At 43.8% G+C, this 23,581-nt stretch overlaps 1 protein-coding gene across 1 annotated transcript in view; it reads left to right on the plus strand.

Annotated features, from left to right (window-relative positions):
• LOC146860809 (sperm-specific sodium:proton exchanger-like) overlaps nt 1-23,581 on the plus strand; it is a 5,538,638-nt gene that overhangs the window by 4,418,038 nt on the left and 1,097,019 nt on the right. The gene's annotated exons all lie outside the window — the stretch shown is intronic.

The following is a 23,581-nucleotide window of genomic DNA, read 5'->3' on the forward strand; positions in this document are numbered from 1 at the left end:
GATTAACACCAATTCGCCCTAGTACTCCGGTATTGTCCATTCCGCCTACTAACATTCCATCTGCTCCCTTGGGGATGCCTGAATCCAGGGCAACAGGGGAAGCTGCCCCACACAGGGACGCCGAGCCCGCAACCCGCGTAACAAATACTATTAACATTCCAGGTCTCCCTATGGAACGTTCCATGCAACCAACCCCGATGCAGTCTTTTCCACATATTGATTTACCCCCACAATCAAATCAATATACTGCAGTTCTAGTCGGGGTACAAGAATTAATACAGGGCAAAACAGAAACATTCCACGAGTTAAGAAACAAAGTTGCCCATTGGCTGAATACGAATAGACCGTTACCCCCTACTATCTCTGGAGAAATCTTGTTCGCAAGAAGGCTAAGTTGGGTGGGCCGTAGGCCAAAGGATATGTCAGGAGACTGCATTGTAATAAATTTTAGGGATAGGCGAGTGATTCACCATATCAGTAATTGTTTTCCATTTAGTGCCAACACCAAGATTCAAGTTAGGGATTTGCCTTTCTTTTATCCCCAACCTTTTTCCCACTTGTTAGACACACAATCCCGCGACTTATCAGCTGTGGCTAGAAATGAGGCTCCCAGATTACGTTATAATATTCCGACCTTCAACTATTACGATCAGCTTTCTGAACTGGAGAGAGTGGATTGACTTAATCTGGATGGTTTGTCAGCTATGCCCATGTGTAATCCACTTCCCTCCAGGGTAGAGCTGGATCGTATGTCCGTGGGTTCTGAAACGTCTGGCCCCCTCTCCCTACCCATTGTTCAGTGTCTCAACCATGTGGGTTCGCTGAGAACGATCCCTGATGGTGCGGCTTATAAAGATGACTCATTGCTTAATATTCTATTTTGGAATGTGGCTGGTCTCCGTTCAAAGGTTCTGAATGACACTTGGCTTGCTTTTATTTATGACTTTGATATCCTGTGCTTTCAGGAAACCTCGAGGGTTTTAAAACATACTTTTCCCCAACTTTACCCTCTCCCTCTGGTAGGGCCAAGGGGGGTCTGACTATTTTTGTTTCTAATACCCTGTGTTTTACATCAATAGTCCCTATAACGTTGACTGTAAATTTCCAAATTCTCCTCCTTCATTGGAATACCTGCAAAGCCTTAGTTATAGTGAATTTTTATAATAATCTTTCTGCTTCTGATTTGGCTAATGTAACTAAGGAATTACACAGTCACTTTCAAGATTTACTCTTAAAAACCCATAAGGAGTTGGTTTTAATTTGGGGTGGGGATTTTAACCAAAATCTATGTAATCATAGCGATAACATAGTGTGCGGCATAGTGGATGAGAATGGTGATCCGTTATCTCACTTTTCACACACTTCAACTGGACATCTCTTGAATGAGATCTTGAGCGGATTAGATCTTACACTAGCTAATAATATGTTGAATCCTCCCATACCGGTGCTACCAACTTTTAACGGAAGAGGCAGGCCATCCACCATTGATTTTATATTTCTCTCTATGGCTGCAGGTAAAGATCTATCCACCTGTAAAACACATGATATTGCCATTAGTGATCACTACCCTATCAGTCTCGTTCTAAAAACTCCCAAGACTCGAGAGAGGCTTAATATTGAGGCAACTTTAGCCCAAAACAATTTAATTTTAGATAGACTGAATGGATATTCACTAAGATGGGAAAAGGTTGATCCCATGGTTATTACAATATCATTGGTAAAAAAAATGGGCACAGTGATCAATAAATGTCTCGATCCAGGCACTTCTAATGAGGGAATCATGGATAATTTTGCAACATTATTGATTGCAATAAAGGATTCTTTATCCGTAAATCTAAAAAATGGAAAACCTAAGGGATGGTTTGACTCTTCCTGTACCAAAGTGTACAAGAATTTAAAAACTGTCCTTCAAAATAAGGTAAGGAACAGCAAGGAAATTGCAGCCTCCAGAATTAAATATAAACAAGCTCTAAGGCGTAGGAAAAATGACCTAAAAAAAGAGCTTTGGGATCAATTACATAAAACATCTATCCTTGGGGACACCGCTGCCTTTTGGAAGGTTGTGAAGTCCCCTTTTTTAACTGATTCTGCGCCAAAGCCAACTGTCGAGATTGCAATAGACGAACAAACTTGCCTTGGATATTTTGAGCGGATATTCAGCCTTCCCTTAACTGCTGACCCTTTAACATTTTCTAAATCATACACCCCAAATCTCCCTCTCCCAATTAACATTCGATATGAGGAGGTGGAACAAGCCTTAAAAGCTAGTAAAAATGGTAAAGCTCCAGGCCCCGACGGGGTTCCAATTGATTTTTTTAAATTCATGATGGACTTATGGCTTCCAATTTTAACGAGGGTTCTACAAGATTCTTGTGCATTGGGCCCTATTGATTCTTGGACTAAATCAATTCTTGTCCCCATCTTTAAAAAAGGGGACCGCCACTTGCCATCTTGTTACCGACCGATCTCTTTGTTAGACTCACTTGGGAAAGTGGCCGGTCGAGTTATCCTAGAGCGTCTGCTGCAATGGGCACTGGATAACAAAGTTCTTTCGGATCTTCAGTACGGTTTCCGTGAGGGCTTGGGAACTACAGAGCAAGCCCTTAACCTCTCCTTGATGATAGACAAATACGTTAGTGCCAAAGGAGGGGCCCTCTACTTGGCATATGTGGATCTCTCCGCAGCATTTGACTGTGTCAGTCACACCAAACTGTGGATCATCCTTGAGAATATGGGAATAGAGGAGCCCCTAATACTTTTTCTGCGCGGACTGTACTCAGATGCTACAGCCCGCGTGAGATATGGCTTGGGGGGGTGAGGTGACAAAACCGTTCAGAGTGGAGCGCGGTGTTAGACAGGGATACGTCCTGGCCCCATTTTTATTTAATTTATATACAAATGGCCTGGAGAAAGCCATGTTACTTGGGGCAAAGGACCTCCTCACTATAAACCATCGCTCTATACCGGCTCTACTCTACGCGGATGACGCTGTAGTTCTGGCGCGAACCCCGCTTGAACTGCAGTGTTCCCTCACGAAATACCACTCATTTATGGAGAACTTGGACCTGAGGATTAATATTAAAAAAACATTTGTAATGTCTCTCGGGTCATTGAAAAAGAACAAAATGACTATTTCCGTAGACCATCAAAAAATAGAGAGCATTAATATGTACCCATATTTGGGTATTGTTTTCAATCAAACATGCTCCTGGAAAAGTGCCATTGAGTCCAGAAAACTCACCTTTGCTAGAACAACAGCCGCTTTGGTTAATTTTGCCAGCAAATTAGGAAGACGACCTACTGTTGAACTCCTGGAAATTTACAAGGCAAAATACATCGGTAGCGTAATTTATGGGGCCGGTGTGTGGGGCTACGCTAAGATTGAAGAGGTCCAAAGGGTAGAAAACAGATTCCTACGATTCCTCCTGGCAGTCCCGCGGACTACTTCAATCTATGTATGTCATTTAGAAGTAGGATTGCCTTTTGTAGCAGATCTAATAAGGATTCAACCCTTGCTATTATGGCACCGCATTTGGACCTCCAAAGATACTACCTTTACCCAAGGGTTTATAAAAGACTGTATTGCCTTCGACAGAGCACATAAGGTCAGATGGATTTCTTATGTAAAGAGATTCTTAGACGACTTGGGCATGACACAGTACTATCTTTCCCCTTTGAAAATCGCTGAAATCCCAAGGAAACAATTCAAAAAGCTGTGCCTCGCTCAGCTAGAATCTCTGAGGTTAACTAGCGAAGCCCACAAACCCACAGTTCAATATTCCTTATTGACCCAAACGACTCTTTCAATCCAGCCTTATTTGACATTTAACATTACTGATTATGAGAGATCTCTTTTAACAAGGCTTAGACTGAATGTTTTTCACCATTCGGTTACCTTTCCTATATCTAAACCTTGGGAAAGACATCTTCAATCCTGTCCCTGCGATATGAGTTCCTCTCAATCTACACTGCATACAGTATTGTTCTGTAAATTTTACCACGATTTGAAAAAACAGTGGCTAATCCCGATTCTGAAAATTTGGGACTTACGTAGATGTCGTCCCGCTTTCCTTGTTATGCAACTATTGGACACTGAGCTGTTTGCTAAACAGATTGTTACTTACTTGAAATTGGTAGTGAGACATAGGCAGAATCTGTGACATGTCAATTTAATTTTTTTTCTCTTACTAAATTGTATAATAACATTTGTATGTTATTGCATTGGCGAGGTACCCTTTTATATATATTCTTTTGTTTTAGTGTTTTTGCTTTCTTCATGTTGAAAATTTTGAAGATGTCATTGTCAATTTTATTTTCATGTACTTTTATGGTTGCCTCTTTGGCTTCCGAATAAAGATTGATTTGATTGGTTTGATTGAGTTGCACCACTGCTTTTTTGTAGGGTCAAGACTGTTGTGTATCTCCATTTTCTGTGCTTGCACAGGCGAGCTTAAAACAATCGAGTGGAATCCTATTCAATGGAATCCCAGTGATTAAGAGGCCTTGGCTCAAATATTTCCATCAATGAGATTTTCACTGTTGCAAGAGACAAGTCTCCATACATTTGTTCCATATGGAGGGCGGGCAGGCCTTTTATGTCACTGGGCATGCAGCCCTTGTAGGTCGGTTCTAAAAGCCCAGGGTCGCTGTTGGTGCTGCTGTCATTTCCTCAGCTTCAGCAGGTTAACTGAAGCAAGTGGGCAGAAGCTTCTAGTAGAGAGAGAAAGGGAGGGAGGGAGGGAGGGAGGGAGGGAAGGGAAAGGGAAAGCGACCAGGGAGGGAGAAGAGAGAAAGCAGAGATGGAGAAAAACAACGGATGGACGGAAAGCGCAAGGAGACAAGGTGAGCAGGGCAGGTTTGAGCATTTTCGCCAGGGCTGCTTTCCGCTTTATGGCCTTGGTTATAAACCTAGTTGCAAGTTGCTGGGGTAGTGGATTAGAACTAGGCCTGGGCAGTAAATTCCGTTCCGTTCGCGGAATTTGCGGAATTTGGGTAATTTCGCGTTCCGCGGAGAACGCGAAATTGCCCAAAAATCTGCGTTCCGCGACTTCGCGAAATTTTTTGCTTGTTCGCGTTCTCAATATGCGTGTTCGCGAGATATTTCACCCCGAGCACGCAAACAGCGATCGCGAACAGGAAAAAAGCATCGCGAACAAGCAATTCCGCGTGTTCGCGGAATTTCTGCGTGTTCGCGGAGATTTTTTACCGTTTCGCGGAGATTTGCGTAACGCGATTACGCAAATTCCGCCCACCCCTAATTAGAACGCAGTTTTGAAGTGTAAAATCACAAACGAGCTATCGAGAAATGATGGAATGGAATGCGATTTAGCAGCCTAGCTTTTCAGAAGTGTTACTGTAAGCATTTCCCTCTAACTGCTTATAGACGGATCAACAGCTGCAGCTGACTGGAGAATTTTTTTACGAATCATATAGCACGCCCAAACACAGAGAAGGTATTTTAAAGCCAAATTGCGTTTTAGAAAAATGGCTTAAGGTGAAAAGCGAAAAATTATCCGTGGTCATTAAGTAAGAAGGTGAGAAAGTCACGCAGGGAAAGAACCGGCCCATAAACTTTCTCAATTTCCTAGTCCTGCCTGGCGTGTATTTTTATAACAAGCATTGGCCACGAAAGAGATGGCGATCATGATCGCTGTGAAAGCAAAAGTGATCGCGATGACGCGCTAAAACATGCAAGGGATGCGCGCGCAAGTGCTTGTGCTTGTTGCGCGTTCTAGCAAGCTGGCTAAAAAGCTGGGGGGAAACATGCTACCGCCAGCCACAGCTTGCGCACGCCCGCGCACATGCACTGCAAGCTGTAGCTGGCGGTAGCATTTTTTGAAGCCCTCACTTACTAAAGTCTCTCTGACTGGAGAATTTTTTAACGGATCATATAGCACGCTCAAACACAGAGAAGGTATTTTAAAGCCAAATTGCGTTTTAGAAAAATGGCTTAAGGTGAAAAGCGAAAAATTATCCGTGGTCATTAAGTAAGAAGGTGAGAAAGTCACGCAGGGAAAGAACCGGCCCATAAACTTTCTCAATTTCCTAGACCTGCCTGGCGTGTATTTTTATAACAAGCATTGGCCACGAAAGTCATCGCGATCACGATCGCTGTGAAAGCGAAAGTGATCGCGATGACGCACTAAAACAAGCAAGGGATGCGCGCGCAAGCGCATGTGCTTGTTGCGTGTTCTAGCAAGCTGGCTAAAAAGCTGGGGGGAAAAATGCTACCGCCAGCCACAGCTTGCGCGCGCCCGCGCACATGCACTGCAAGCTGTAGCTGACGGTAGCATTTTTTGAAGCCCTCACTTACTAAAGTCTCTCCGAGCAGCGCATGCAAGACTTAAAAAGGGGGCAGGGGATAAGAAGGCAAAAGTCTGGGGGTGACCCTGCAGAAACTGCCATATTCAACAAACTATCATATCCTGGGAGGCTGCACAAAGCAGACTGAATTGTGTATGTGCTAACCCTTCTGACACAAGAATGGAGACATCTCCATTAAAGGGTTTTTATCATGTTAACCCATTTGAGACTCCAATCCTTATTTGTAAATGTATCACCAGATAAAAATACCCTAATATGTACCTATCAGGAATTCACAATAGGATTCCATATAGGAGTAAATGGATTCACTAGTGTGAGTTTCCCTGCCACAAATGTAGAGAAATTTGCAGCTATAAATCGCACTCAAGGGGTGAGTCCTGGGTGTTACAAGGGATGGTGTGCCTTGGAGGTTTTTTAAATACTCATAAACATGTACCTTGATCCAACCCTTTCGGACCTTGTTTAATCGTTGCAAAGTTACCCAGGACAGGGAGGGGCAGTTACCCATAATAGGAAGGGGAAAAATGATTTCCCCCACAGAGGAAAAAAATAAGACATATGCATATTCACAGGAGGCTAGCATAGACTTCCACACACAGAGACTAGGACCCCATGGTATATGTCACATAACATTTACTGAAATACTTCTGGAAACGCCAGATGCAGTTTTCCATGTGTACTTCTGGAAATGCTTGTGAATACAAAAAAAAACCTTTAAAAGAAAAATCTTTTTTTTGTTAAATAATTTTTATTGAAGATAGCAATGCACAGAATTACAGAAAAATGAACTGAGCCAAGTAATAACAATAATGCAAGGAATAAAGAATTTTACAAAAATCAATAAAACAGGAGATAAAAACAAGGGTGATATACATTAACGCAATGAATATAATCTAGGTGAATAAAGAAAATAGAGAAAGCAGAAAAAAGAAAGAAAGTATATTTAAAGTAGGTAAATAATTTTCATATAAAAGGGAAGAGGAAAAAGAGACAAGAAGAGGAAGGAAAAAGAGAGAGATGAAAGGAAAGGAAAGGGGAGAAGACATAGAAGTAAAGAAAAATAAAGAAATATTAGGAGAAGATAGACATTATGGTGTTGATGACAGAAAAGAAGTAAAAGGTAGCCAAAGAAGGTCAGATTTAATTTGTAAATGAATAGAGGATTGAGGAATAGAGGCGATTCTGTGTTCATCACATATGTAATTCCACCAATGAAAAAAGGACAATTTTGAGTTGTCCTTCCAACAAGAGAGTATAACTTTAAAAGCAGCAGCAAGAAACAAATTCAGTAATGGTGAAACAGGAGGCATTAGATCAAAGTCCGGTGCCACAGTGCCTAAAAATACATTCTGAATATTAAGGTGTACATTGTAAGAAAAAATCAAAGAACATTTTGACCATATATTATTCCAAAAAGTAAAAACCTTAGGACAGTAGAATAGTAAATGTGCTAAAGAACCTTCAGCATTAGAACAGGACCAACAAGTTGATGTAACAGAGTGGTTAAATTTATGTAACACAAGGGGAGTGATAACGACTCTATTATAAATGAAAAATAAGGACTGTGTGATATGAGAGCTTTGGAGGTCTTAAATAAGTTCTGCCAAAACTTATCCCATTGAGATACCGATAGAGACACAGAGAGGTCATGCTCCCACTCCAGTTCCACCTTAGATTTAATCCGTGTACAGATAGGAGTAGATAAAGATTTGTAGATAAAGGAAGCACTAGGAGTAACATCAGGAGAAATTTGAAATAGTGAGGGGACAGGAGGAGGGGAAGAAGGTAGTGGAAGCGGGAGGAATTTCTGGAGGCACCCCTGAAGTATTGGAGCTAAAGTATCATATTGCTGGATACAGGAGTCAGGGAGGTGAAAAGATTCTTGCAATTGAGGGAAAGAGAGAAGCACATTATTAACAATCAGTTGATGTACATAAATAATGCCCTTTTCTTTCCATTGTTTGTAGTAGAAAGATTTGTGGCGAAATTTGATGAACTTGTTAAACCAAATTGATGACGCTAGAAAGGATTGATAGGGATTCAATTCCTTACAAAACAATGAGTTTAACAAAACTTGAGAATTTTTCAAAATAGGATATTTGGAAATAAAAGTACAGTTAGACATGTGAATAACATCTCGTATTGAAAAGTCATTTAACAATGAGCATTCAACTTTAACCCACGGAGGTTGAGGAAGGACCCCATAGTCTTTGGATAAGGCAAAAAATTGACGAATCAAAAATGCATTATGGTATATAATAAAATCAGGAAATCGCACCCCCCCTTCATTCTTAGGTCGAATCAATTTAGACAAAGAGATACGTGCATGTTTGTTATTCCATATAAATTTGGAGCACAACGAATTAATCTGAGAGAAATAATATTTAGGAATTTTAAAAGGTAACATAGATAGAATAAACAGTATCTGAGGGACAATCATCATTTTAATTGTATCAAGTCTACCCCACCAAGAAAGGAACAAGGGGGACCAGAGATTTAACAAATTACTGATTTTAAGTTCTAAGGCAGAGAAATTATGAGATAATGTATCACGAATATTAGAGGAAAACCAAATGCCGAGATACTTAATTTTTTGAGGACACCATGTGAAATTAGATGATTCAAACATATATTGATAACATGAGGGATTTAAGGGTAAAATCTCCGTTTTAGAGAAGTTTAATTTGTAGCCTGAAACCTTAGCATATGAAGCGATTTCCTGCAGAAAGGGGGGTAGGGAAGAAACTGGGTTAGACATATAAATAAGAACATCATCAGCATATGCAGACAACTTAATTTGGTGAGATTTAAGATGAAAACCATTAATGAGAGGGTTATTTCTAATACGTTCCAGAAATGGTTCCAAACAAAACAAGAAAAGTAATGGTGAGAGAGGGCAGCCCTGACGAGTACCTCTTTGAAGGGAGAAATAAGGGGAAAAAAGACCATTGACAAAAATACATGCTTTAGGGTTGGTGTATAACAATTTAACATATGAAATAAACTTCGGCCCAAAACCAAACCATCTCAAAGTATGAATTAAAAATTCCCAATTAACACGGTCAAAGGCCTTTTCAGCGTCCAGGGATACAGCAGCTAGAGGGGAAGGATAGTTTTTGCTAAGAGCAAGGACATTGGAAAACATTCTGGCATTATCCGAGGCCAGGCGGCCTTTAACAAAACCAACTTGGTCTGGATTTATGAGCAAAGGGACAATTTTTTCTAAGCGAGAGGCCAATATTTTTGCAAAAATTTTACAATCGTAATTAATGAGTGAAATGGGACGGAAATTTTTACAATAGGAGGGATCTTTGTCAGGTTTGGGAATCACAATGATAAGGGCTTCCAAAAAGGAACCTTCAGCATGGGAGCTAGATATAAAAGAGTTGAAAAGTTCTAATAATTTAGGCGCAAAGATTGAAGAGAAAGCAGAAAACAGTTCAATTGAAAAGCCATCAGGGCCAGGTGCTTTTGCTTTCTTCAAAGCTTTAAGAGCATCAATTAATTCTGCTAGGGAAATATCTTCTTCAAGGGATTGGAAATTATCTTGGGAAAGATTGGGTTTAGGTATATCTCGGAAAAAAGAGGCGAAATCTTCTTCAGAGGGCTTGGTAGTGTCCGTGTATAAGAGATTGTAATATGATTGAAATGTGGCAGCAATATCAGCGTCGGACGAGAGGAGAGAATCATCCATTTCTGAGTGAATGGGGCCAATGGCTTTACGTTCCGATTTGATTTTTAGATAATTTGCTAGCAATTTCCCAGCTTTATTTTGGCCCCCGTGATATTTTGACTTAATCTTGAGGAGAACATTGCAAGCATTGTTTGTTACTATTTTATTCAGGGTGGATTTAGCATTGATTAAGTCTTGAAGTGATGAGGGAGATTTGGAGGAATAATACGTGTGTTCTAATGATTTTATGTGGGCTAAAGTGTCTTTATATTTAATGTGTAGCAGCTTCTTCTTCTTGGAGGAGTAGGCAATGGTAAAGGCTCTGAAAGATGCTTTAAAAGCATCCCAGTTGTTATGTAGGGAGGTATCTGAAGAATGATTGAAAGAAAAAAATTCCTTAATAAAAGAGGTCGCTTCTGAAATAAAAGCAGGGTCTGATAAAAGGAAATTATTGAACCGCCATCTGCCCTGTTTGCAAGTAGTAAGAGATAAGTCAATATGAGTGGAGACAGGGGCATGATCTGATATAAAGATAGACCCAATGTCAGAGGATTGTAGACATGGTAACAGTGGTTTGGATACAAGAATATAATCAATACGGGACCTGGTATGATGTACAGGTGAGAAGAAAGTAAATTCGGAGGAATCAGGGTTACATGTTTTCCAGGTATCAAAAAGTGGGCGAGAAGAGATGGCTGTTTGAAATGATTTGTGGGTTTTGTCAGGTTTGAATTTGCACTTGGATTGCCTATCCGTGAACGGGTCCAACCAATTGTTAAAATCACCCCCAACCACAATGTCAGAAGTGGAAATTGACAGTAGTTTCAATTTTATAGATTGCCAAAATTCAGTGTCTGGCTTGACAGGCCCGTAAATATTGAAGAAAGTCACTTGTCTTTTATTAATGAGAACCTCAACAAGTACCCACCGACCATTTGGGTCACACTCAGATGATATAATCTGTGCATTAATAGACCTGTGAAATAAAATAGCGACACCACCATGACGATCAATAGCAGGAGAGAAGACAATCTGATTTACCCATTGGCGTTTAAGCTTAAGTGATTCTTTATCATTGCAGTGGGTTTCCTGTAAAAAAGCAACTTGGGCGTTAAGTTTAGCAAGGTGAGACAGTACCTTCTGACGCTTGACGGGGTGACCCAGACCACGAACATTCCACGAGACGACATTAACCATACTTCTGGATGCAGGGGAACGAACAGTAATAGGGCCACAAAACTGCAGAATGGACAAGATAAAAATAGGAAGGACATTTTACAATGAGTAAGAAAAATGACCAAATCTTAAGAGACAAGTCTATACATGAAAACAAGGGTGAGACTGAGAGGAAATAGAGGGAAGGAAAAGAAAGGAAAGAGAGAAGGAGAGAAGGAGGAGAGAAAAGTAAAAGGGAGAAATAGAGAAAAGTAAACAGATCAAGGAAAGACATCCAGACCTGTAAAGGGAAGGAAAACCTGAGAGCGGAGAACGAAGTGACACCGAAGGACGCGGATACATAGAAAAACAGACGCAGAGAATAACAAATGGGCGATGGGCCCAATAGGCAAACAGAGAGACAGAAACTCAATGGGGTGAAACAAATAAGTCAACCAGAACAGTTAAAAAAAAAAAGAAACAATTCCAACATTATGACCAATGTTTAAGAACCAGTAGCCATGCCATGTGAGGAGAAATTATGAAGAAAAAGTTTGAGCTTCTCCGGATCCTCAAAGGAACGTGTGCGACCCTCATGAGTTATCTTGCAAAGGCAGGGATGAAGAATTCCATATTGAATATTAAGCTGACGAAGCTGAGGTCGAAGAGCGAGGAATTCCTTGCGTCTGGCGTTAGTAGCAGTAGAGACATCTTGAGATATATAAATGTTATGGCCAGACCAAATAAGACGACGCTTGATTCTCACAGCCTTCAAAACCTGCATAAGCTCTGTGAATTCCAGGAACAGCATTATGATCCCTCGAGGTTTGTTGGATGATGGTTGAAGGCGACCCAACCGGTGCGCTCTTTGAATGTTGAGGGGATTGGATGTGGACTGAAGATCAAGAAGCTCAGGCAGAAATTTTTGTAGGAATGAGACAAGGTCAACCCCTTCAACATTTTCCAGCAGGCCAAAAAGGCGTAGGTTATTTCTACGATTTCGATTTTCAAGATCCTCTGTGTGGAGCTTTAGTTTGAGAATTTCTTGCTCGAGGGAAGGAATCTTTACAGAGACATCTTGAATGTTACTAACCCGTTGCTCAAGGTCTAATACTTTACTTTCCATAACCATCCATCGTTCCTCAATTTGTTTGAGCCTGTCGTTGGTAGCGGACATGAAAGGCTGAAGGCCACGGACCTCATCCAGAATGGAGTCCAGAACAGGGTTCTGTGATGAAAGGATTGGTGAAGGTGGATCATTTTTGTGCCTTTTCGGTTTCGTACCAGAGACCGATGGCCTGGACACATGGGGATCACTAGCCATCTTTTAGAAACAGAAAGGCGGACACCAAAGGGTATAAAAATCACCAAGGAGATGAGAGAGCTTGACGGCACAGAACTGGAGCAACGAGGATACACCACACCAACCGGGATATTTCGTCAAATCAAGAAGAGCTAGTTGAATATGGATGTAGTCCGCAATTCCAGCAAGGTAAAATCTATCCCAGGATGGACACAGTCATAGGAACCAATAGAGCCATATCAAATTTGAAAGTAGCCCAGCAGCGGTATGTAGAAATCACCTCACAGAAGTAGAGGAAATTAGGGATAGTAGGTCAAGCTGTCCAGCGCAGGAGAGGAGAAGCACATAATCCGCAACATATGACAAGGCAATGCATTGTTGTAGCAGAGAACGCTGACATGCCAGTACTCATGCCCCGTATTTGGAGTAGCTCATATTAGGGGCAAAGAATAGTTACATAGCAGAAGACAGCCTAAGTTGATAACAATTCGTGAGGGGGATGCGAGCGCCGTGAGGAAACGTATCCAAATGGCGGCCGCTCGCATCTCTGAGGAGAGAGAAACGCACTGAAGAAAAAAAATTACATTCCAGATGAAGAAAATATAATATAAAAATCCGGACATAAAGCGATGTATTGACGGAAAAATGACTTTATCATGACAAAAAATGTGAGACGCGTTGAGAATTAATAGCTAAGAAAAAGTGTCTGTAAGATATTTTCCAATATCAACTGCCATGCCATCAATTATGCATGAAAAACGCACTGAAATAATCTTTGCCTCCATCAGGTCACATGCGAAGCGTGGTATAAGCATATTAATCCAAATAATACCTCAAAAAGACGTTGGAGTGAGCACTTAGGCCGTGTGGTATAACCATTGTGGCGTTTTGGAGCCGGTAGAAGAGGTTGGGCTATAGCCGGTTAGATTCAGCGGTCGATGAAAGGAGAATGCGGGCGCCGCGATACAAAATGGCGGGCGCCCGCGAGTCACTGAGGTGAAAACACCGCTATAGCCCAGGTGCTCGAATGCGGCAAAATGACGACTCAAACGCGGTATCGGGACTCACCGCATCGTCATCCCACCATGTCCGCTCTCCGTGGACACGAACAACGTCCGTAAGAGGTTCTTTGAAGGGCAGAAGTCCCGCGTCGCAGCGGAGCCTACGCCAGGTCCGCCATTTCGCTTCAGCGTCGAAGCCACGCCCCCTCTTAAAAGAAAAATCTGGTGTAAATCTCCACCTGTAGTTTTGCATGTTTTTATGTCAGAAGGGTCCTGTATGTTTGCAGGCTGCCTTTGTAAAGAAAGAAGCTAGTTCTCATTTATTTATTTATGTATGCATTTTTATATAGCGCATACTTTACCCGAAGGTGTCAGGGTGCTTTCCAATCGAACCAGTTACATTACATAAGGACTTCAGAGTACATAGATTTCATATCAAATACGAAACTGATACATGAGTCTAAACACAAAATTAACACGTTGCAATGGTGTTTTAGGAAGATGTGCAATTTAAAAGAGTGTAGATATAATCTGCCAGTATTGGCAGGAAGTGAGTGCAAAGGATATAGACATAACATAATGATATTCTATAGCATAACATTATGGTCTAGGCTGGTTGATTAGATCGAAGATAAGCCGAAACAACATCCAAGGGCCCCAGCAACTAGTCCTGACCCCACAGTCGCGCTTCATAGGTGGGAGCAGGCCAGGATGTTGTCAACGTGCCCCAGGCGGGACAACCTTTCCGTCGCACCACCATCAGGGAAGCGCAGCAGTCTGACTTCTTCACTGAGGGTCAGTTGAGTGCTGCATGCTGGGGGAAGCTGAATCGCAGAGGTGCGCAGCAACCATCTCCTCGCCTTCAATAAGGCCTCTATAGTATAACCATTCCTTTCACCGGCAGCTCACGGTGCCCCGGAGACTGGAGAGTCAGAAGCAACCCACCCATTCAGTTGGTCCTGACTCAAGTTCATCCTCTTCCTGTGGGACGGGACCAGTGGTCGAAGTGGGCGGAATTGGCAGGCCTTGGAGTGTCCCTACTTCTTTAAACTAATAGATTCCGTTCCCCGACTTTTTTCTTTTTAAGCATGCATCCCCAGACTTAAATACCCAAGTCCTATAGATAAGGCTCGGTGTTCGTGGCCATTCGGGGATGGACGGGTCAGGCAGAGAAGGAAAAGGACTCTCTCTCTTCCTTCCTGCCCAGTGAAGACAAAGACAGTGTCACTTCTGCTCTGCCACTGGCAGCTGTCTCCCCCTCTTTCTACCTCTTATTCTCTCTCTTTCTGCTCCTCCTCACTTATTGAAAACCATGACTTCAAGAAACGGTTCTCACACTCTCTTTCCTCCTTTCGTTTATTTGTACCCCTGTGAAAACGATCCAAAAAAGGAAAACACTTGTGATGGAAATGGCATCTTTTTTTGAAATGTTTCTATTCTAAAGTGAAGCCTCGGGGATAAAAGGTTCAAAATATGAAAAATAAATAAATAACTAAATACAGCAAGACCGAGTGGTTGCAAAGTGTACAGATTGATTTTATTCACATCCAAAACACACCAGCATCACTTGACAGAGTTTCCCAGTGAAGCGCTACTTTTATTTTCTTGTCTTTCTTTGAACAGCATTGTTTTACCCGGGTGGGGGAAGTGCACCAATCCTGGAGGCACTGCAATGCCTGATTGATAAGTGGATTGGAAAACAAAATGTGTGCTGCGGCTCCGTGTTCATGGATGTGTTTTTTTTTAAACAATACTGCTACGTTTTGTAAAGATATAAGCAATGGACATTAAAATGGGTCCCTTCCTGCCCTTAACTTTTCAGGCAAACACACTCACTCATTTCTGATTAAAGAGTGTAAATACCTTAAGGTAACCATGGTGTTACTTCTTACAATTTCACATGATTTACTTAATCTTGCATTCCTATGAGTGTTTGCTTTTACCAGAATATAGTTACTTTTTTTTAGGCAGCATATTACTCTTGTTTAGTGTGTAGTTTGAATTCAGTCTCATGCAGGTGTTTATAGCAGGCACATTTGGGTTATGGTTAAAGGCAGTGTGAGTTTCTTTCAGTGGGGCAGTATGGTGTTCAGTGGGGGAGAGGATGTAGCACTGTAGTCAGAGCTACCGAATTTGGAACTGGGGAACTAGGTTCAGCCTTTGTTACCAGTCCACCAGACCACTCTCCTGAGGGAGCACATTCCCATGCTAGACCTTAGAAGGCCCCGCAAGGCCTTAGAAGCCCTAGTTTCTTAGCACCAGTAGATGGACCCTAGCAATGGCAAGTGTGGGATAACCTTGAAGACTTGTCCACCACAATCCATACTGAAGTTCACCTCCAGTCTAGCGGACAGCTATGAAGCAGCACAACAAGGGGACCGTGACTCTGTCACTGAGGTCACAGGACCTTTTAGAAGGACTGGCTCTAGGGCAGAGGCACTGGTGTGACCGCACCGGGCGCTGACTTTGGGTGCGGGCGTCGGCAACAATAAAAATGTGATGATAACTCCAGTGATTAATGTTTTTCCTAGACAGAGGTCAGAGTTTTGTCTAGTGGAAGTTTTGACTCGTGGAAAGGTAGCGCAGAGGGTTAATGTGCTTGCTGCAAAGAACATGCACCATGCAGATCACAAAGTGCACATAACACAACTGTGCTCACTTGTGTGTTTGACTTTCTTAAAAACTCACTCACCACTCGCTACTCGCCACGCGATTAGCCAGCACCCCGCACAGCTGATTGCAAGCTGTCGCTGAGACACGCCCACTCGACAGGCCTCGCCCCCCTCTGCTACATAAGCGCGCGCTGAACGAAGCGGCGCTTATTCAGACAATCCTCTCCTGAGGCGAAAAGCCGGGAGCCGCCCTGTCCTTGTTTTTAAAATTTTTAAAACTGTAAATTGCAAATAGGGTAAACTGTGCTCACTTGTGTGTTTGACTTTCTTAAAAACTCACTCACCACTCGCTACTCGCCACGCGATTAGCCAGCACCCCGCACAGCTGATTGCAAGCTGTCGCTGAGACACGCCCACTCGACAGGCCTCGCCCCCCTCTGCTACATAAGCGCGCGCTGAACGAAGCGGCGCTTATTCAGACAATCCTCTCCTGAGGCGAAAAGCCGGGAGCCGCCCTGTCCTTGTTTTTAAAATTTTTAAAACTGTAAATTGCAAATAGGGTAAACTGTGCTCACTTGTGTGTTTGACTTTCTTAAAAACTCACTCACCACTCGCTACTCGCCACGCGATTAGCCAGCACCCCGCACAGCTGATTGCAAGCTGTCGCTGAGACACGCCCACTCGACAGGCCTCGCCCCCCTCTGCTACATAAGCGCGCGCTGAACGAAGCGGCGCTTATTCAGACAATCCTCTCCTGAGGCGAAAAGCCGGGAGCCGCCCTGTCCTTGTTTTTAAAATTTTTAAAACTGTAAATTGCAAATAGGGTAAACTGTGCTCACTTGTGTGTTTGACTTTCTTAAAAACTCACTCACCACTCGCTACTCGCCACGCGATTAGCCAGCACCCCGCACAGCTGATTGCAAGCTGTCGCTGAGACACGCCCACTCGACAGGCCTCGCCCCCCTCTGCTACATAAGCGCGCGCTGAACGAAGCGGCGCTTATTCAGACAATCCTCTCCTGAGGCGAAAAGCCGGGAGCCGCCCTGTCCTTGTTTTTAAAATTTTTAAAACTGTAAATTGCAAATAGGGTAAACTGTGCTCACTTGTGTGTTTGACTTTCTTAAAAACTCACTCACCACTCGCTACTCGCCACGCGATTAGCCAGCACCCCGCACAGCTGATTGCAAGCTGTCGCTGAGACACGCCCACTCGACAGGCCTCGCCCCCCTCTGCTACATAAGCGCGCGCTGAACGAAGCGGCGCTTATTCAGACAATCCTCTCCTGAGGCGAAAAGCCGGGAGCCGCCCTGTCCTTGTTTTTAAAATTTTTTAAACTGTAAATTGCAAATAGGGTAAACTGTGCTCACTTGTGTGTTTGACTTTCTTAAAAACTCACTCACCACTCGCTACTCGCCACGCGATTAGCCAGCACCCCGCACAGCTGATTGCAAGCTGTCGCTGAGACACGCCCACTCGACAGGCCTCGCCCCCCTCTGCTACATAAGCGCGCGCTGAACGAAGCGGCGCTTATTCAGACAATCCTCTCCTGAGGCGAAAAGCCGGGAGCCGCCCTGTCCTTGTTTTTAAAATTTTTAAAACTGTAAATTGCAAATAGGGTAAACTGTGCTCACTTGTGTGTTTGACTTTCTTAAAAACTCACTCACCACTCGCTACTCGCCACGCGATTAGCCAGCACCCCGCACAGCTGATTGCAAGCTGTCGCTGAGACACGCCCACTCGACAGGCCTCGCCCCCCTCTGCTACATAAGCGCGCACTGAACGAAGCGGCGCTTATTCAGACAATCCTCTCCTGAGGCGAAAAGCCGGGAGCCGCCCTGTCCTTGTTTTTAAAATTTTTAAAACTGTAAATTGCAAATAGGGTAAACTGTGCTCACTTGTGTGTTTGACTTTCTTAAAAACTCACTCACCACTCGCTACTCGCCACGCGATTAGCCAGCACCCCGCACAGCTGATTGCAAGCTGTCGCTGAGACACGCCCACTCGACAGGCCTCGCCCCCCTCTGCTACATAAGCGCGCGCTGAACGAAGCGGCGCTTATTCAGACAATCCTCTCCTGAGGCGAAATGCCGGGAGCCGCCCTGTCCTTGTTTTTAAAATTTTTAAAACTGTAAATTGCAAATAGGGTAAACTGTGCTCACTTGTGTGTTTGACTTTCTTAAAAACTCACTCACCACTCGCTACTCGCCACGCGATTAGCCAGCACCCCGCACAGCTGATTGCAAGCTGTCGCTGAGACACGCCCACTCGACAGGCCTCGCCCCCCTCTGCTACATAAGCGCACGCTGAACGAAGCGGCGCTTATTCAGACAATCCTCTCCTGAGGCGAAAAGCCGGTATCTGCCCTGTCCTTGTTTTTAAAATTTTTAAAACTGTAAATTGCAAATAGGGTAAACTGTGCTCACTTGTGTGTTTGACTTTCTTAAAAATTCACTCACCACTCGCTACTCGCCACGCGATTAGCCAGCACCCCGCACAGCTGATTGCAAGCTGTCGCTGAGACACGCCCACTCGACAGGCCTCGCCCCCTTTTTCTTGCTCCCTCCCCCTCCCATCCTTACAAACATGCCCACTTGTAGGACGCGCAGCGGACGAGCGCAGTGGGCGCGCCGATTGCGCGCCAAAGGCGCGCTTAAGGCAAGCTCGTCTGCGCTCGTCCGCGCCCGGCCTTGCCCAAGGGCCATGTCCCCTGCCCCCAGAGACGACAGACAGGTATATAGCCCGAGCTCCCTACATCAGCTACGGCCACCTGTCTCTCCCAAGTGTGGTACCCCGTTACACCCCCTGGAGATCCCTCGACGTTGTAGGTACTGCAAATCAGACCTACTCACTACCATCCCTAAATCCAGAGCCGAGGTAAAGAACTACTCCATGCTCCTTCTTAACTGTAGGTCTCTTGTAAGACATTGCCTAGAAATCTCCTTACTACTGGAGGAATATTCCCCAGATGCACTCTTTCTGACCGAGACATGGCTGAACTTAGACTCTCAGCCAGACCTGGCACAAGCCATCATCCCGGGATATCAGATAGTGCGGGCTGACCGACCTCTTGGCAGAGGTGGCGGTCTTGCGATTATCTACAAAGAAAGTTATACCTGCCGCCATTTAGCGGAAGACCTTGAGGATTGTGAAAACCTCTCCTTCTCCATCGAGTTCTCTCCCAATGCCTGCTTCTCCGGTATTCTTATATATCGCACTCCCGGCCCTATAGGACAATTCAACACCTCCCTACTTTCGGTGACCTCCCAGTCGGTTGTCTCTCCCTCCAACTTCACCCTACTTGGAGATTTTAACATCCATTTTGACAATCTGCTGGACTCCTCAGCACAAGAGATACAGTCAAGCCTGGCAGCAATTCAACTTGAACAATTGGTCTCCTCTGCCACTCATGAAAAGGGGCATCTGTTAGATCCGATCTTCAGTAACTCCGACCAACTCAAAGTGGGCAATATCACCAGACTTCCTTGGACAGACCACTTCCTGATAGCTTTTAACTGGACCACGAGCAAATCACTCCCTTCCTTATTTAATACAAGGAAAACCCGTAATTGGTCTAAACTTTCCATTGACAGTTGGACACAAGTTCTTTGCACCACTAGACCCTCTCTTTCCCACGATCCTACCTCTAACAATATAAAATACAATGAATGGATAACCACCTCTCTTGACTCGGTCCTCCCAGAATACTTACCAAACTCCAGGAGACATAGTAAAACTGCTCCTTGGTACACAGAAGATCTTAGAAACCACAAACGTCTCTGTAAAAGACAGGAGAGAAAGTGGCGCACGTTTTATAATCCCGAAGAAAAAGCGATCTATAGGGAAATGATCAGGAACTATAAGCTGGCCATAAAAGCCACGCAAGCTGCCTATTACAACCTTAAAATAACTATGGTGAAATCTAAATCCAAAGAAATCTACCGTATAGTTAATACCTTGATCAAGTCTCCGCCACCTGTTACAGATAATATCAACTCACCGTCCAAGTGCAACGATTTGGTGGAATTCTTCTTTCAAAAAGTTAATAAAATTTATCTTTCCTTTCCCAACCCGCCCACTGATCCGCCTGTCCAAGGCTCGCACTCAGCCTCAAATCCGACCAAGCGGCTGGAGTGCTTTCCCCTGATAGCATTGGAAACCTTAGAGAAACTGGCACAACAAATAAAAACCGGATCTCCATGCGACCCTGGTCCTCCAGGCTCATTGTGCCTGGCAAGCAATACTATCTTCCCCACTCTCGTGGATCTACTGAACTCCTCCATAATAAGTAGGACAGTTCCCACGACTTGGAAACACGCTATGGTACGGGCTCTACTGAAAAAACCTTCCCTTGACCCGGCCAACCCCAGTAACTATCGCCCGATCTCACTACTCCCATGGGCGTCAAAAATTCTGGAGAAACATGTCAATACCATCTTGACATCGTTTCTGGAGGAAAACCATCTCCTTGACTCCTCCCAAACGGGTTTTCGAGCCAAACATGGGACAGAGACCGCCCTACTGGCAGTAACTGAGGAGGCAAGACGGATCCTGGATCGAGGAGGGTCAGTGGCAGTGACCCTCCTCGATCTAAGTGCCGCATTTGACACGGTACATCACAAAATCCTGTTAACCCACCTTGCCGACTTAGGAGTGACCGGAGACGCCCTGGCATGGTTCGAATCTTTTTTATCAGGCAGAACCTTTCAGGTTTTCAACGGCACATCCCGCTCTTCCCCTCGCCCTCTGGGATGTGGAGTCCCGCAGGGCTCCTCTCTAAGCCCTACGCTCTTTAATGCATATATGAGGCCACTGGCTGGGATTGTTCGTCCGCATGGCGTTAATATCGTCTCCTATGCGGACGACACCCAGCTGGTGGTCTCCCTTACACAGAAGAGCGACCTCCAGTCACCACCAGACCTAGCGGCCTGCCTGGAAGACGTAAAGAGCTGGATGATGAGCTCATGCCTAAAGCTCAATGACGATAAAACTGAGCTCATGCTCCTGGGCCCGGCCTCCCCTGCCACTATAGAGTCGATCTGGCCACCAAGCATGGGAATGGCACGACCCCCCAGAGATAACATCAAAAGCCTAGGCGTATGGCTCGATAAATCTCTGAGCCTTAATACTCAGGCCACCAAGATATCAGCCACTTGTTTTGGCCTCCTTAGAGTGATCAAAAAAGTTCTTCCCCTCCTCCCCTTCGAGGCCAAACAAATAATCATACAGGGCCTCATCCAATCTCGTCTGGATTTTAACAACGCCCTCTACTTGGGAGCACCAGACTACACCTTACAAAAACTTCAACGCGCCCAGAATTGTGCCGCCAGGGCGCTGCTGGGAATTCCTCGGAGGACCTCAATAAAAACCGGCCTAAAGACCCTACACTGGTTACCTATCAGGGACCGAATAATGTTCAAAGCACTCTGTATTGCCCACCAGACATTCTGGGAAACGGGCCCAGACATCAACTGCTCCCTGATCTCTCCATACAGGCCTAACAAGATCCTTCGCTCCTCAACGGCATTTCTAGCCAAAATTCCCAGAATCTATAGAGCTAGAGCAGGAGGACGCTCCTTTTCGTACAATGTCTCCAAACTCTGGAACACCCTCCCTTTGCAGCTGAGAAACAAACCTTACCTGACCAGCTTCCGTAAACAGCTAAAAACTCATCTGTTTAACGTTTAACAAATAACCTCACGAGGGTTTTTTCTGTCTCTAGCGCCTGGACGCCTCAGGGCAACTGCAGCGCTTTACAAATCACATTTTCATTTCATTTCATTTCATAATGTAAATAGGTCAGTGGGTTACTGCTTTTGTCAAGGAGATCCTTTTGTTACTTGCAGTTCATAAGTTGTTATCCTAACATAGAACAATGAGCTATTAACTTTCGTCTAAGAGCTGCTGGCAAACTGCAAGGTATACATTAGAGCATTATGTTTTTTCCGCTAGTCTTTGATTATCCTAATGTTGTAAAAGTGTTCATTTGGATAGAAATCAATTCTGATTATTAAAGAGAACCCCTAACCATGGTATTATGTTTTAAATTCTGAGTTTTTATTTCTCCAGATCAATCCCTATTAAACTATACTGCCTGCTAGTGTGGTTGTCATGTGACTCCTACACCTTATAGTCCTTAGTCTTCTATAACAATTCCTATACAGTGATTTACACATGTAAAATTAATTGTCTCTGTGTAATGTGTGATGTAAAGTGCTCTGCCACCCTACACTGGTATTAGTGGCGCTGTAAATCAAATAAATTGAAGGCATCTGAGAGAGAGTGTGGTTATGGAGACTTGAGGTGAACTGTTATACGGTGGTAGTGAGGGAATCCGTTGCAGAGGTAGTTATTGGGGGGCACCAACAAACATTGTTGCACAGGGAGCCATCAGCGCTAAAGCCGGCTCTGCGCTTGAGGCTAGTCCGCTTCACTCATAAGTACCTCAGTGGCCTTGTTTTCGCAGTAGTAGCTGCAACTCACCAGGGATTGGCAATGCAGGATTTGCATGCACACCAAAGAAGTTTGCAAACTTCACAGTCTCTCTTCTTCATGCACAAGCACTTTTAACATGTGCTGCCTGCTTGGGGCCACTGGAATTATGCAGCAAAGGAGGACACAATGACGCTGCAGTTTTGACTAAATGATGCAGCAAAAAAAGGCTGCAGTGTAATGCAGTATATTTTCTGATACTTTATTTTGAAACTTTTACACATGCAAACAGTCTCTGGAAAGATTTTGCCTTAGTACCAGTGTGACATACAAATGCAGCAGGGAGAAAGAGCTGTCCACTTTGCAGCAACACAAGTCAATTTTTTTTGTAACTTTTGATCCGTTTGAGCTACAAACAATTTGTTAGTTAAAATTGTCAGATTATGCAGCAGATGTTGTATTATGTGGCAAATATGGCAGAGCCATAATTCTGTAGAAATCATTTGCAAACTATTATATTTTGACATTCATATTTGAACTTCTCTTGTGAAAAAAGGGAGAAGTGCTGATGACAGAAACTCCATGGCTTGGAGACAAATGGCTTGTGCTTCCTGTTTTAAAAGTATTTGGGACATTCTGTGATTGGAAACATATCTCATATTAAACCTTAAATAATCACGTGTATCCATTGGTTGAATTAAAAAAACATCATACGCTGTAAGTGGTCAGTGAAATGCCAAACAAATACAAAATAATGTTTTTGGCACTCTGGCCACACCTCAGACTCCGCCCACTGATCCCAAATTCGGGTTAGTCCCACCCTCTGACTCTCCGTCCACAGTTCCCCTACTTTTGTTTCCCCACTTCGACCACTGGACGGGATATAGTGCCACGCTGTAGCTTCGTACAATGTCAGTAATGCTTTATTTAATGCAGAAATATTGGAGGTTTTTTGGCAAAATACGGAAACCACAAACGAACCAGCCTGGTATCATGCCATGCATGCAGAAAGCTGTTCAGCTTGATCAAGCAGTGAATGCACTTTCAAATAATGTATTTGCATAACGTTGTAAAGCACTGTTTT

The sequence above is a fragment of the Triturus cristatus genome, chromosome 3_1 (genome assembly GCF_964204655.1).
Source record: "Triturus cristatus chromosome 3_1, aTriCri1.1, whole genome shotgun sequence".
In the NCBI taxonomy this organism is placed as follows: Eukaryota; Metazoa; Chordata; class Amphibia; order Caudata; family Salamandridae; genus Triturus; species Triturus cristatus.